Source organism: Myotis nattereri (genome assembly GCF_964212035.1).
Source record: "Myotis nattereri genome assembly, chromosome: 7".
Classification (NCBI taxonomy): domain Eukaryota; kingdom Metazoa; phylum Chordata; class Mammalia; order Chiroptera; family Vespertilionidae; genus Myotis; species Myotis nattereri.
The window spans coordinates 72,577,421-72,590,932 of NC_138082.1; positions in this window are offsets into that span (position 1 = coordinate 72,577,421).

Sequence of the window (13,512 nt, forward strand, 5' to 3'; positions counted from 1 at the left end):
AGACACGCTGAAAGTACATTAGAAAGTACATTCTGAACTTGCATTGTTTTATTGTTAAAAATGAAACAATGTTACACTAATATAAAACAAATTAATCCAGAATCAGATTTCCCTGTGTGATAAATTAGGTTCAAAGGAATTCCACTTGCTGTCAAAGTGGTATCCGCAGCATGACTTTCACTTTCATCACCCCTGAAATGTGAGAGTATGTAAATAAGTGAGGATTTACTAGCACCTCTCATTCTTATAGAATGAGGTTCCAGAGAGTTCATGCTGAATCAGAGAATGAACTCTATGTAGCCCTCATTAATTGTAAGGGTTATTGCAATCATTAGTTTCTGTCAATTCACAATTGCTTTAAGTGAGTCGAAGGCACTTGAGTTTCCCGGGTTGTGTTATATCTACATTTGTCTTCCCAGGTAACGCTCATCATTCTCCCTGGCAGTTGCTTGGCTTTCCCCATACACAGCGCTTGGCAGTGCTCAGAGGAGTAGTAAGTCTTTTCTTTCAAAACAGTCAATTATCTCCTGATCTTTTCAGTGTGATGGGTGTTTCCCTAGGGGGACTTAATAAACCTTTTAAACGAAATGGTTAGCTCTTAATTTGAAATTCCTTCTTTATGATATAATTTACGTAAGAAATAATTTATATGCATAGGCTATATCTCAGATAAAAACAAGACCTATCAAGCATTTTATGCAAATTATATTTATCTTTACTGCAAGCTGTCTGTCAGCATTTTACTGAGAAAAATGCTTGCCGGCCTAATAGATTGTGACTTGGTCAGAGTCACAGGGCAGACTGACAGCGAGTATTCAAATTCTGGCTGCTCTAAGCTTGCATTTGCTGTCCTTCACTCATTGTGTCTATGACTTGGCTTTATTTTTTTATCCATCAAAATAAAATAATGTCATTTTGTTCCATACACAAGACTGGCGTAAGGCTACAGTTAAATGCAAAATACTTATATATATATATTTTTTTAAATGGAAGATGCAGTCACCAGGAAGCTACCAGCAGATTTAAAAAGGGAGAACCGAATTTATTGGGCTGCTTACAGAACATCTGCTTCTGCTCAGTTCTTTTCTTCTCCCTGAAAACTGCAATCCCATTGCGATACTAACAGCACATTCCACTGGGAGAACGCATTTGGCGAATGAAACTCCTACCATAGTTAAAAGCCTTCCTTTGTGAGAACAAACTCTCATTACACAATAATGCCCTGTGAGCCAGTCCCTGTTCTCCACACTGACTAACTCCTGCCTCCTCCCAAATTACTATTTTTATGGGTTTTGCAAGCACGGCAGAAGGAAGACTCCAGGTGAAGGAATTCAGCCTGATCCCTGTGGTTCTGAGTGGTAATCGCAGGGAGGCAATGAATATCCATGACCAGCATATTGCTACCTCCTCTCCCCAGGAAAGTGTGAAAGCTAAACTTAGACAGTGTCACATATTGAAAGTTATGGAAATGAATTTCTTAGCATAACAGAAGTTTTGAGAGAAAATAACTTGACTAAGGTACATTCAAGTTTCTAACCTGGGCTAGTATATCATTTGAGGCCAAATATGAGAAAGTTCTATGCATAATTTATTGTATTTTTACAATTCTGAGACTGGATAAAAGCATGAGGGAAGTAGGAAGTACAGAAGATAGGACTGTCTACAAGAAAATATCAAGAAAAACGAAATTTTGAATGAACTTCAATGAGGTATTCTTATGGGGGAAATTGGGGTATCTTCTTCCCTATGGGGTGCTGGGGGTGGAGTCCTTATGATATCTCGAGAAAAAGAATTTTCTGAGACTTTCATGGGAAGATGAGTGATTTTTACTTGTTGGAGCTACCTCCCTGTGTTTACATAGTCCTATTCCAGTCACAGAAGAAATGTAGCTGGGGTTTCAGTAAAGCTAAAAGCAAAGCCAGTGTCCAGAGTTTCAGTTCCACGTTGCATCCAGGTCCAGTTCAGCATCAGGCTTGCAGCATCCATTAGTTCGTTGTGTGTGCAAATGCCAGGAAGCAGGGGCGAGAGAGCCCCACAAGCCAGGAATTAAGTGCAACAGGCCAAGAGTGAACTCCTCTGTTCAGGGAATTAAATATCCCAAAGTGCAGTAGCCACGCCCATTCTGGCCAGTGATCTGTTCCCCGGAGTGACTGACAGGCAAGTACCTTCCCCATGTCACCCCAACTTTACTGGGTATGCGTCTATTCTCCAGCCCCTTCCCCAGCATTCTGCAGGGAATAGACAGTGACTCCCTGGGGAGTTTAAAGCTCTAGTTTCCTGGTGAACCTGCCCAAATGACCTACCTATACTAATAAAAGGGTAATATGCTAACTAGGCCAGACAGACTGGCAGTGGCAGCAGCAGTGGGGTGATGGGGACAGCACCTTCCCCTGATTGGCCTGGTCGCCTCCCGCAGAGGGAGGCCAGAGGCAGCAGCTGTGGCCAGGTGATGGAGGTGGCACCTTCCCCTGATTAGTCCAGTTACCTCCTACAGAGGGAGGCCAGACTGTGGCTTAGCCATTAGTAGGACACCCCCTGAAGGCTCTCAGACTGTGAGAGGGGGAAGGTTGGGCTGAGGAACCAACCCCCAGTTCACAAATTTTTGTGCACTGGGCCTCTAATCTATAATATTTGGCATTCCCTTTGCTCCTTTTCTGTGATTAATTACTAGGTTAATTACAATGGTATTAGTGTGATTTATGTACAGTATACTTCATTTAAATAGCACATAGCACAATTTGATGAATTCTGAAAGATGTATATACTCCTGGAACATTCAAGATACATAATCCTATATAACAAAAGCATAATATGCAAATCAACCAAACTGTGGAACAACCGGTCACTATGATGTGTACTGACCATCAGGGTGCAGATGCTCAATTCAGGAGCTGCCCCCAGACCACAGGCCCCAGGTCAGCCAAGGTGGGTGTGAGCAGGGGCCCCCTGATTGCCCTGCCGATTGCCCCACAGATCAGTCCTGATCGCTGGCCAACACTAGGGACCCTACCTGTGCACAAATTTCGTGCAACAGGCCTCTAGTAGTTCATATTATCCCAAAAGTTTTTCTCATTCCTTTTGTAGTCCATCTCTCCTCTGCAAACTGACACAGCAAAATGTTCATTCGGTTTTTGTCACTGTAGATTACTTTGCAGTTTTTATACTTTTATGTAAGTGGAATCGTACAGCATACATTCTCTTATGTCTGACATCTCTCACTCAGTGTCTTATTTTGAAATTTATTTATACAGTTGTATCATTAATAGTTTATTCCTTTTGGTTGTGTAGAATTCAATATGATAAATATAAAGCATACATTTCTTATTTTACTTCAATACATGGTCATCATTTGATGAGTTATTTCACTTTTTAGGTATCAAGAACAAAGATGCCAGGAGCATTTATATGTGGTTTTGGGTAATTATATATTTTAACTTATAGGGGGGAAAGTTTAGGTGTAGAATAACTAGACTAAAGAAGAGTTTAACTTTTAAAAAACTGCCAAATTATTTTAAAAGTTTTTGTAAAATTGTAAATTTTACCAGCATTGAATGATAATTCTCATGTTCAATATCATCATCAATACTTGATATACTCAGTATTTATCATTTTAACCACTCTAATAATTGTGTGGTTGTTTTTTCTTTTAAAAATATTTTAATTGAAATGTAACATATATATATATATACAGAAAATGAAAGAATGATAGGTAAATATCTGGATGAATTTCTTAAAGTGTACACACAATTAAACCACTAGCTAGGTCAAAAAAGAAGGGAGAGTGTTAGGTTACATAGAATATAATTTCTTGAAGTAATATAAAGTTAAACAGAGTGAGGGTTTGAAGATTATAGGGATGATATTTTAATTCAAGTATAATTCAGAGAAAGGCTCTCCAAGGATAGTACAGGCCAACTAAGGACACAGATAAATAGAAATTTGAAGTTTTGGGGATTTATTTAGTCCAACTTCATACTCAAAGCAAATAATCATCAACACAACATCCCAGAAAATGGGTAACCCTTATTCCTCTTCCAATGGTAGGGAGTTTGCTGCCTCACAAGGTAGATTACTTACTTCTTAGCAAGGTCTTGTTTTTTGCAATGCACTTTTACACAGTGGCCTGTGCTCGCCATCACTACTTATTGTTTCTATATTCAACCACTTAAAGTCTCCGGGACATTCTCTTTCTCTTATAGCCCCTCTGTTTTTTTTAAAACAACTAACATGACTTTAAATGTCTTCTGTTGGTCAGACTAGTCACATAGCAGGTTTCCAAATCCTTGTTATTAGTTTCACAGCCTGCATTTTATTTGCGTCTCTCTTAAAATTTAACACAGACCCATATACATAAAACTAGGTATAGCCAGACCACTGCAGCGTACAGTAGCATAATTACCTCCATTAATCTGGTCACTAAATACCTATTAATGTAGCACAAGCCAGCAGTAATTTTTATGATAATCACACTCTTCAATTGATCCTCATTTTGCGATAGCATAATACGGTGGCAAGGCCATAAACTTTAGAATTATGCAAACCTATTTCCCTGCTCTACTAGGTACTTGCTATGGGACAAATACTTTAGCTGAGTTTCATTTCCTTCCCAGGAAAATGGTGATAGTACCCAATACCGTACAGGGCTGCTGGATGGATACATTTAGATGATGTGTGCATTATGACAAACATATGGTGGCGGCTGAATAAATGTTAGTGAATTTCTCTTCTGCTTTAATACACTTACAAACAGCTGCAGTGAGCGCTCAGACAGATATTGATAAATAGGTTAACAAAACAACGCCAGGCTCAGAGCGTTGGAACAGGGCATCAGACGGATTCCACCTGCCTGACACTGACCCATAAATCACCAGCCTGGGCCCAGGCGCACAGCGGGTTCACGTCCATCCGGTGCACTATCAGCTGGCCCACCTTGCTCTGGCCTGTCCACAAAGTCAGCTGAGAAGCTTGTCAAATGGTTTTCTAACATCCAGATGCATTGCATCTAGGGCATCTTTTCTCCTAGCTGTCTGGCAACTGCATCAAAAACGAAAGTACATTTAGTCTGTCATATTTCCTTTACTGAGAGCATACTGAACCCGCATGTTCTGTGCATCCTTCTGCAAGTGCTCGCAGACCATCTGCTCTGTAATCTGGGGGTTTGCATCCGGTGGCATAACTGTGGCCATCCTTGGTGTTGACCTTTTTAGAAAGTGAGGAATTTATTCATCAGCAGGTTTCTGGTTCCTGGTCCCTTCTCCTGGTTTCTTTTCAGAGACTCCACACGTTCTTCACAGCTTCTGCCGCTAGCGGGCACGTTCAGATGACAGTTTTTCTTTTTACAGAGAAAGCAGAAGCGAATACAAGTGCTGTCCCTTTGCTGGATATCCATCGGCTATTAACATTGCCTCTCAAGCTCTGGGCTTATTATTTTCGTGTTCATTTTATTCTAAACACAGCTTTCTGAGCCTTTTCATTGTTTATGTTTCGTCATGGTTCATTTTGGGTATTAACCTTCTTTGCCTACCTACTTTTACATTTCAACACTACTGTGTGTGTGTGTGTGTGTGTGTGTGTATGTGCGTGCGCATGCGTGTGTGTTTTCTTGCTATTTGATATCCCTTCCTTTTGAAGGCAAAGCTCACTGCAAAGCTTTTTCCGTGGCCAACATGACTCCTTTGGCTCTGCCTCCACTTTCTGATGCTGTAGTCACTTGTGTTGATATCACCCGTTTTTATTTTATTTTTCCCCTGGAGCGAGACACATTTCCTTTGAGCCTTAGTCCCTTACAAAGCCTCTGCCCAGGGGATTGAACCTTCTGTTTCTCCAAGAATCTTGACATTTATTTTTCTAAACTCAGAATATAGCTCCTGAATAGAAGTAGCATTCCCTTCCCCGGATATTAAAAATTCTCAAATGGCATGGTCATTTCTTTCTTTTCTAACACGAAGGTTCCCTTGGCTTTAATTTCACCAGTGAATTCTTCTTAGTCAAGGTATCTGTATATAAACCCATTGCTTACTGTAAGATGAGAATAATAAATTATAGTAATAATATTTATTGGAATGGAATGTTCCCTTCATGCCATGGATGCTTTAAGCATTTAACATATACAGTATTTCTACATATCTTCTCCCCTCCCCCTCAAAAAGCCTCTATGAATTGTACTCTAGTTAGTTATGCTTCTTTTGGTCAACTGAGGCTCAGCAAGTTTAAACTCCACACACATGTTCTTGTTAAAGAGTCAATCATTTTTTAGACCCTTTACTTTTAATAGGATAAGATTATAAATATTTGAAGCCCTACATAACGTCTTTTCTTTGCCCCTTGTATGGTATTTAAGCTTGGAAAATATTGCCCATATTTTCTTTACCTATTTCACAGTGCCTGCGTGTGTTATAACACATTATTTCCCTGTTTTGACACATGTACAGTTCATTAGATGGCTATCCATGTAGTACTTTGGTCTAGTGGTCGGACATACATTGTCTCATGCAGGCAATCATATACTGTTTTCCCACTCTGGGTCTAGATACCTCTTGCCTGATGCGCATCACACTACATTTTATAACACCCAATACAGCAGGGAGAAACACCTTAAACTATTGACCAGTTTTTTAAAAAACATTGTTCTCATATATATCCCATATCTTCTCCTAGATAGCTATACGTAAATGACATTTTTATTAATTTTAAGTCATCCTCATGAATTACATCTATATTATTATGTAGTCTCTAGTATTGCGTCTATTTCAACATGTGGTTTATCTGATATTAATATAGTTGAACTAACTTTATTTTGATATGTAAATTATTATTTATAGTTATGTCTCTTAAACATAGTGCACAGGAGAATTTTGCTTCAGCACTGTCTGACAGTTGCTTTGACTTCAGTTCATTACACGGATTGTGATATTGTGATTGCATATATTTTTGGATTTGTTTCACCCCTCATGCTAGTTTCTACTGAGCTATAATTTATAAACAATATACAGGATGGGGAAAAGGTAGGTTTATAGTTGTTTATGTGGAAAATAATACAATAATGAATCAATAATAACACAAGAATAAACTCTGTTTCATGTACTCACAACTGTAAACCTACTTTTGCCCAACTTCAAAATTGACTTATAAGCATTTCTTATAATTCTACACACATGTTTTTGAAAGATACATGTGTTGTGAATACTTTAACACTTTTCCCTTCCCCTGTCTCTTACTTTTCATTTTCCTAGCAATGACTTTTTATAAAAATGTTAGAATCGTTTTAAATGATGGAAAAATTGCATAGTAGAAAGGGATCCTATATATCCCACATCTAGTTTCTCTGATGTTATTTCAAATTTATATCCTACTAGAGGCCTGGCAAACGAAATTTATGCAGGGTGTGTGTCCCTCAGTTTAGCCTGCACACTCTCCAATCTGAGACCCCTCAAGGAATGCCCAATCAGGCCTAACTGGGCAGTCGGACATACTTCTCACAATCTAGGACTGCTGGCTCCCAACTGCTCACCTGCCTGCCTGCCTGATTGCCCCTAATCGCTTCTGCTTGCCAGCCTGATCACTCCCTATCCACTCCCCTGCCAACCTGATTGATGCCTAACTATTCCCCTGCCAGCTAGATTGTCCCCAGCTGCCTTCCCCTGCCAGCCCAGTTGCCCCCAACTGCCCTCCCCTGCAGGACTGGTTGCCCTTAACTGCGCTCCCCTGCAGGCCATCTTGTAGTGGCCATCTTTGACCACATGGTGGCGGCTACCTTGTATGTTGGAGTGATGGTCAATTTGCATACTGGCCACTACTAATTAGCATATTAGGGCTAATTAGCATATCCCTCTCTTACTATTGTGTTGGAGTGATGGTCAATTTGCACACGGGTCATCACTAATTAGCATATCCGGTCGTGACTGTGAGGGTGTCATGACCAATTTGCATATTACCCTTTTTTTAGTATAGATTATTTCTTAGTGTTTTAGTCTTATTTTGTTGATTGCAGTTTGATACTATTATTAGTTTGATGCAGTTTGATGCTATTATTACTATTAGTAGCAGTAGCAGCAGTAATATCCATCAACATTAGTTTATATTAGCTTGAGATAATATAGGCAAACCTGTTGTTAGTGAAGAAAATCAATTTTAGGATCTTCTATGCATTTAGCATGAGGCATTAGTGCTAAATAAATCCTGAAGGAGCAGTATTTAAACAAATGCCTTAAACAATATCAGAATAATTTTTTAACATGTGTTTTTCATTGTTGTTGAGTATCCTTAGTTTGAAAAAAGCAAAACAAGCAAACAAAAACATATTACTCTGATCTGGCTAGGTAGTTCAGTTGCTTAGAGCATCACTTCATACACCAAAAAGGCTGCTGATTCAATTTCCAGTCAGGGCATATACGTAGGTTGTGGGTTTGATCCAGGTTGGGGTGTATATGGAGATAACCAATTGATGTTTCTCTCTCACATCAATGTTTTTTTTTCTCTCTCTCCCTTCTTCTCTCTCTCAAAATTCAATAAACATATCCTCAGGTTAGGATAACAAAAAAAAACAAAACAAACAAACAAAATATCCCTTCACATAATTCCTGGCTAAATTACTGAAATCAGTCTTAAATATGTAAAAGATACTTTAAAAGACCAATTAAAATACCCACTAAAATTATTGCTCTAGAAGATATATATACTTTTTAGTTTTAGAAGTTAGTTAGAAAGGGGAATATCAACTTCACCTAACTGAAGATCATAATTTAAATCTATACTCTACAGAGAAGAAACCAAGTATCTGAGAAGTTTACCCATCAAATGCATACAACTGGTCAGTGTCTGAGAACAGTATTTAATCTTTAAAATCCATACTCTTTTTATAGTTGTATTTATATAACTGTTTACTATAGGTAATTGTATACTTACAGAAGAGTCACAAAAATATTATAGAGATATCCAATATGGATCCCCGAAATGAAAACTTACTTAACCATAGTATAATTATCAAAACTATGACATTAAATTGAAACAATACTATTATCTAAACTATAGAATTTATTGGGAGTTAACTAATTTTTTTACTAATGTCTTTCTTTCTATCCCAAGATACACTCCAGAATCTCATGTTGAATTTAGTTGAAATATCTCTTATATTAGACTTCTCAGGATGCCATGACAAATACCGCAGACTGAGTCACTAGAAGAACACACTTATTTCTTACAGTCATGAGTCTGGGAAGATGCAGATCAAGGTACCAGCTAGGTAGGTTTCTACTGTGGGCTCCCCGCTTGGCTTACAGACAACAGGTTTCTCAGGGTGTCGTCACATGACAGAGAGTATGCTCTGGGTATCTTTTCTGATATGGACACTAATGTTATTTGATTAGGGCCCCCTACTCTCACAACTCCGTTAATATTAATTACTCCTAAAAGCCCTATCTTTACATACCGTCATATTGGGGTTTAGGACTTCAACATTTGAATTGGGAGAGGGATTCAGTTCATACTATCTCTTTTAGTCTTCTCCAATGTGATAATTTCTTAATCTTTTCTTAGTTTTATAACTTCACACTTTAAAAAAAATAAGTTTTTATTGATGTTAGAGAGAGAGAGAAACATTTATCCGCTGCCTTCTGCTCACCCTCTACTGAGGACTGAACCTGCAACATGGGCATGTGCCCTGACTGGGAATTGAACCTGAGACCTCTTGGTTCATGGGTCAATGCTCAACCATTGAGCCACACTGACCAGGCAAACTTCACACTTTTGAAGAATACTGGTGAGTTATTCTGTAGAATGCCACTCAATTTGTCTCATGTTTTATTATGATTAAATTCAAGTTGTTTTTTTTTTTTTTTATTTTGTATTTCTGGAAAGACTACCACCAAGGTGAATAAGATATCTGTCTACTGTATTATACCTAGAGGTACATTATGTCCATATGATGTGAAACTTTATCACTTAGAGTGGTGTCTCCCTGCTTCCTTCACTGTACATTTGCAATTCCCTTTTTGTAATTAATAAATATTTATTTTGGAGTTATGTTGAGACTACACAAATATCCTGTTTCTCTTTAATTTTTCTTTCACTAATTTTAATCCTCATCCATTTAGTCAGTAATGGAGCAATTATTACTGTGGTTCTAAGGGTGATTGCTATTTCCCTTATTTCTTGTACATTTATTAATTGAAATTCTTTACAGCAGGGTTATTTCTTCTCTCACATTTATTACTATATTCAGTCATTTATTTTTGTCATTATGGGCTAAACTATTTATTTTATGTAGGTGAAGAGTAAAATAAAATTTGATTAGTACTTATATTGTTTCTCGCATTGATTGTTCCAGCTTTGACTGTTGGGAACTGTTTCAGGTTGTTCAGGTTGGTTTCTGTGCCCTTTTGGCCTACGATTCTATTGGGTTTTGAACTCATCTTTACTTTCTGCCTACAAAAAATGCTCTAGACTCAACTGTATTTTCTCTAGCCAAGACTTGGAGGTAGTCACTTCTCCAAGTAACTCTCTTATTTTTATTGGAAAATAATATGTAGAATCTAGAATCTGAGTGCTGGGTGTGCTCATTGCTTGCTACTTTCAGTTGACAGTGCTTCTAGGCCCCTCTTAGGAGATAGAGCTAGAAAATATGTGTACATACAGTAACCCATGCATACATCTACTTCTATCTGCTGCCTATCAATCATCTATCTATCTATCTATCTATCTATCTATCTATCTATCTATCTATTTATCTATTATCTATCTAAAACATTAGTTCATACTGGTAACACTGGTTTAAACCTATGTTTGGAGTTTATATTTATACCTGTATCTATACCTGGTACCACATAATTTATGCTAGCCTTTCCCTTTCTTTATTTGTAGATTTTTTTTTCTTTAGTACTCAGAATTTGTAACTCATATAGTCACTTTTTTCAGTGATAGTAAATATAGTTATAGAATTGGTAACTCCCACTCCTGTGACAAACATACTTACCCAACAGTATACAATGTCTATGTACAGTGCCCTTTGGTTGTAACCTTAAAGTATCCAGTCAAAACATTGCTTTCTGAAGATACTTAGATTAGCTCCATTCTCCCCATTCCTGTCAGTGTTGTTCTAGAATTGATTTGTGCTACCATTATATTCATTTGTCACTGTCTGCATCCATCTCAAGTTTTTTCCACATCTTAGTGGTAAAAATTCACTTTGTGTTGCTGAGACCTACGGGTTTGACAGATGCTTGCAGTGATATGTCAACCACTATCGTTAGTTATGGCATGGTTTTATTGCCAATAAAATTCCTTTTGTAGTCAACTTTTACTCCTACCTCACCTCAAATTCCTGTCAATCTCAGACCATTTTATTCTTTCTCTACAATTTTACATTTCCAGAAATTCACATACATATAATCAAATAATGTTGGAAAACACCTGGCCATTATTTCTTCTTCTTTTATTTATTTTTTTCACTTTTACTCTTCTCCTCAGATTTCAATTATGCATATTAGACTAATTTATATTGTCCAACAGGTCTTGGTTACTCCATTCTCCCCCACTCTCTTCTCTTTCTCTTGGTGTTTCAGTTTCAGTAATTTCTACTGGCATATCTACATATACATTCTCTGTATGGTTGTATTAAGTGTACTGATGAACCCATCAAAGGCATTCTTCATTTCTAACACTGTTTTTTAATTTCTGGCATTCTCATTTGAACTTTTCCTGTAGTTTCCATCATTCTGCTGAAATTACCTACATGATCTAACAGATTTCCACCTTTTCCACTTGAGCCTTTAATGAATTATTTATAGTTAATTTAAATTCCATGTTAGAAACATTCCATATCCAAATGTAAATATCATATCTAAATCTTGTTCTGTTGATTTCTTTTTTGTTGTTTGTTTGTTTGGTTTGTTTATTAGTATTTTGTTTTTTTAATTGCATGTATATGGAAGCCAAACATTTTGTGGAAAGCAGTAGAGACTGAGGCAAACAATTTTTACTCCTAAAAATGGCATGCTCTTCCTTCTTCTGGGCCTTAGATGTAATCTGATGAATTAGTTAGGAGGTGTGCCCTGTTTGAAATTTATTGTTGCTATGTTTGCCCTCAGTTCACCAGTAGCTTCAAGTTCTAATGGCACATGGTAGACTGATGGCTAATTTGCTAGAGACTTTTTTCCTTAACATCTGTTCCACCCTCAGCTTTAGGTGCTGTACCTCAGTAGGGTCTCTTTATACCCTTGTCTCTCTTCTTTCCCTTTCTCAGCAGAATTCCACAGTTATTTGTTGGTTAACACTTGTTAGCCTGAATGTGTGTGGCCATTAGGTAGACAGGCACTGTGTCCATGGTGATTGGGAGTGTGGCCTGCTCAGGTCTCCTGCCCACATGCCAGTGATTCCTCTAAGTTCATGCATATTCTTTTCCCTCTCACAGGGGGTCCATTCCCACTCCCCCTTCCCCTCCCGCAACTTGCAATGGGTTTTCACCAGTATTCTTAGGTCGATTGTGTGTGTTGCCTGTCCCCTGACAGATGGAAGCTTTTGCTTCAGAAAAAGGTAGAGGTGACAGGGTGCAGTGGGCCTTCTCCTCGCCCAGGACTGCATCACAGGGAACATTTTGCCACAACTTTCTTCAGTCTTTTCTGTGAGTGCTCAGTGGGGTTTGTGGAGAAAAATCCTTTCAAGGTCTCTGATTCCCCAAGTTCTGTGAACCCAAGGGGCTTACAGTCCCTTGTGAGTACACAATGACCTTCTACGAAAGTCTCCAACCTCGCTAGATAAACTCTTGCGATAAGTGTCTTATATTGCCTATCCATAATAAGTCAGCGTGCATGTCATTTGTATAAATTTTAGTGCCTGCCTCTCCTTAGATTTTGAACCAGTTAGCGTCTAATAATCTAAGACTTCATAAACCTGAAAATCCATGATTTTGAATTTGTCTAGCTTTTTTGTGTCTTCATATGGGTGGATATGATTCTTTTTCCAGCTCTAGAGCTTGAGAGGAAACCAGGAATCCTCCCAAACCCCAGGATTTTATCATTTGAACAAGCTGCTTTCAAGTGTCTTTAAATTATTGACTCTGAAGGGCTAAATGAGTCGTGCTTGATACAAATGCTCTGAACTTAAGAAATGAGCTAGAAGGGTTATTATTAATATTGTATATTAAGAAGATTTTTCTAAATTGGATATAAGTAAAGATTAAAATATAGATGATAGGTATTTTAAAATACACATGCAAATGAATCTATGTATATAATTGGAAATGGGAGCTAGAGATAGTGCTCACCTTTATCAACTAATCATCAGTTGTTGTGCCAAATGATAAAATGAATGAACATTTCAGTGAAAGGCCCTTTTCCTGATTTTGCTGATATTCACATTTGTTAATGTGCGCTCTCAGCTTCTGCTTCTTCATCAGTCAAACTATTTTTTATTGATTTTAGAAAGAATGGTTTGTGTTTGGAAGCTTAGCTTTAGCAATGACAAGGAAATTCAGGAATGACTAAAATTGGCAAGGCCACTGAATTGGCAGAGATTCCA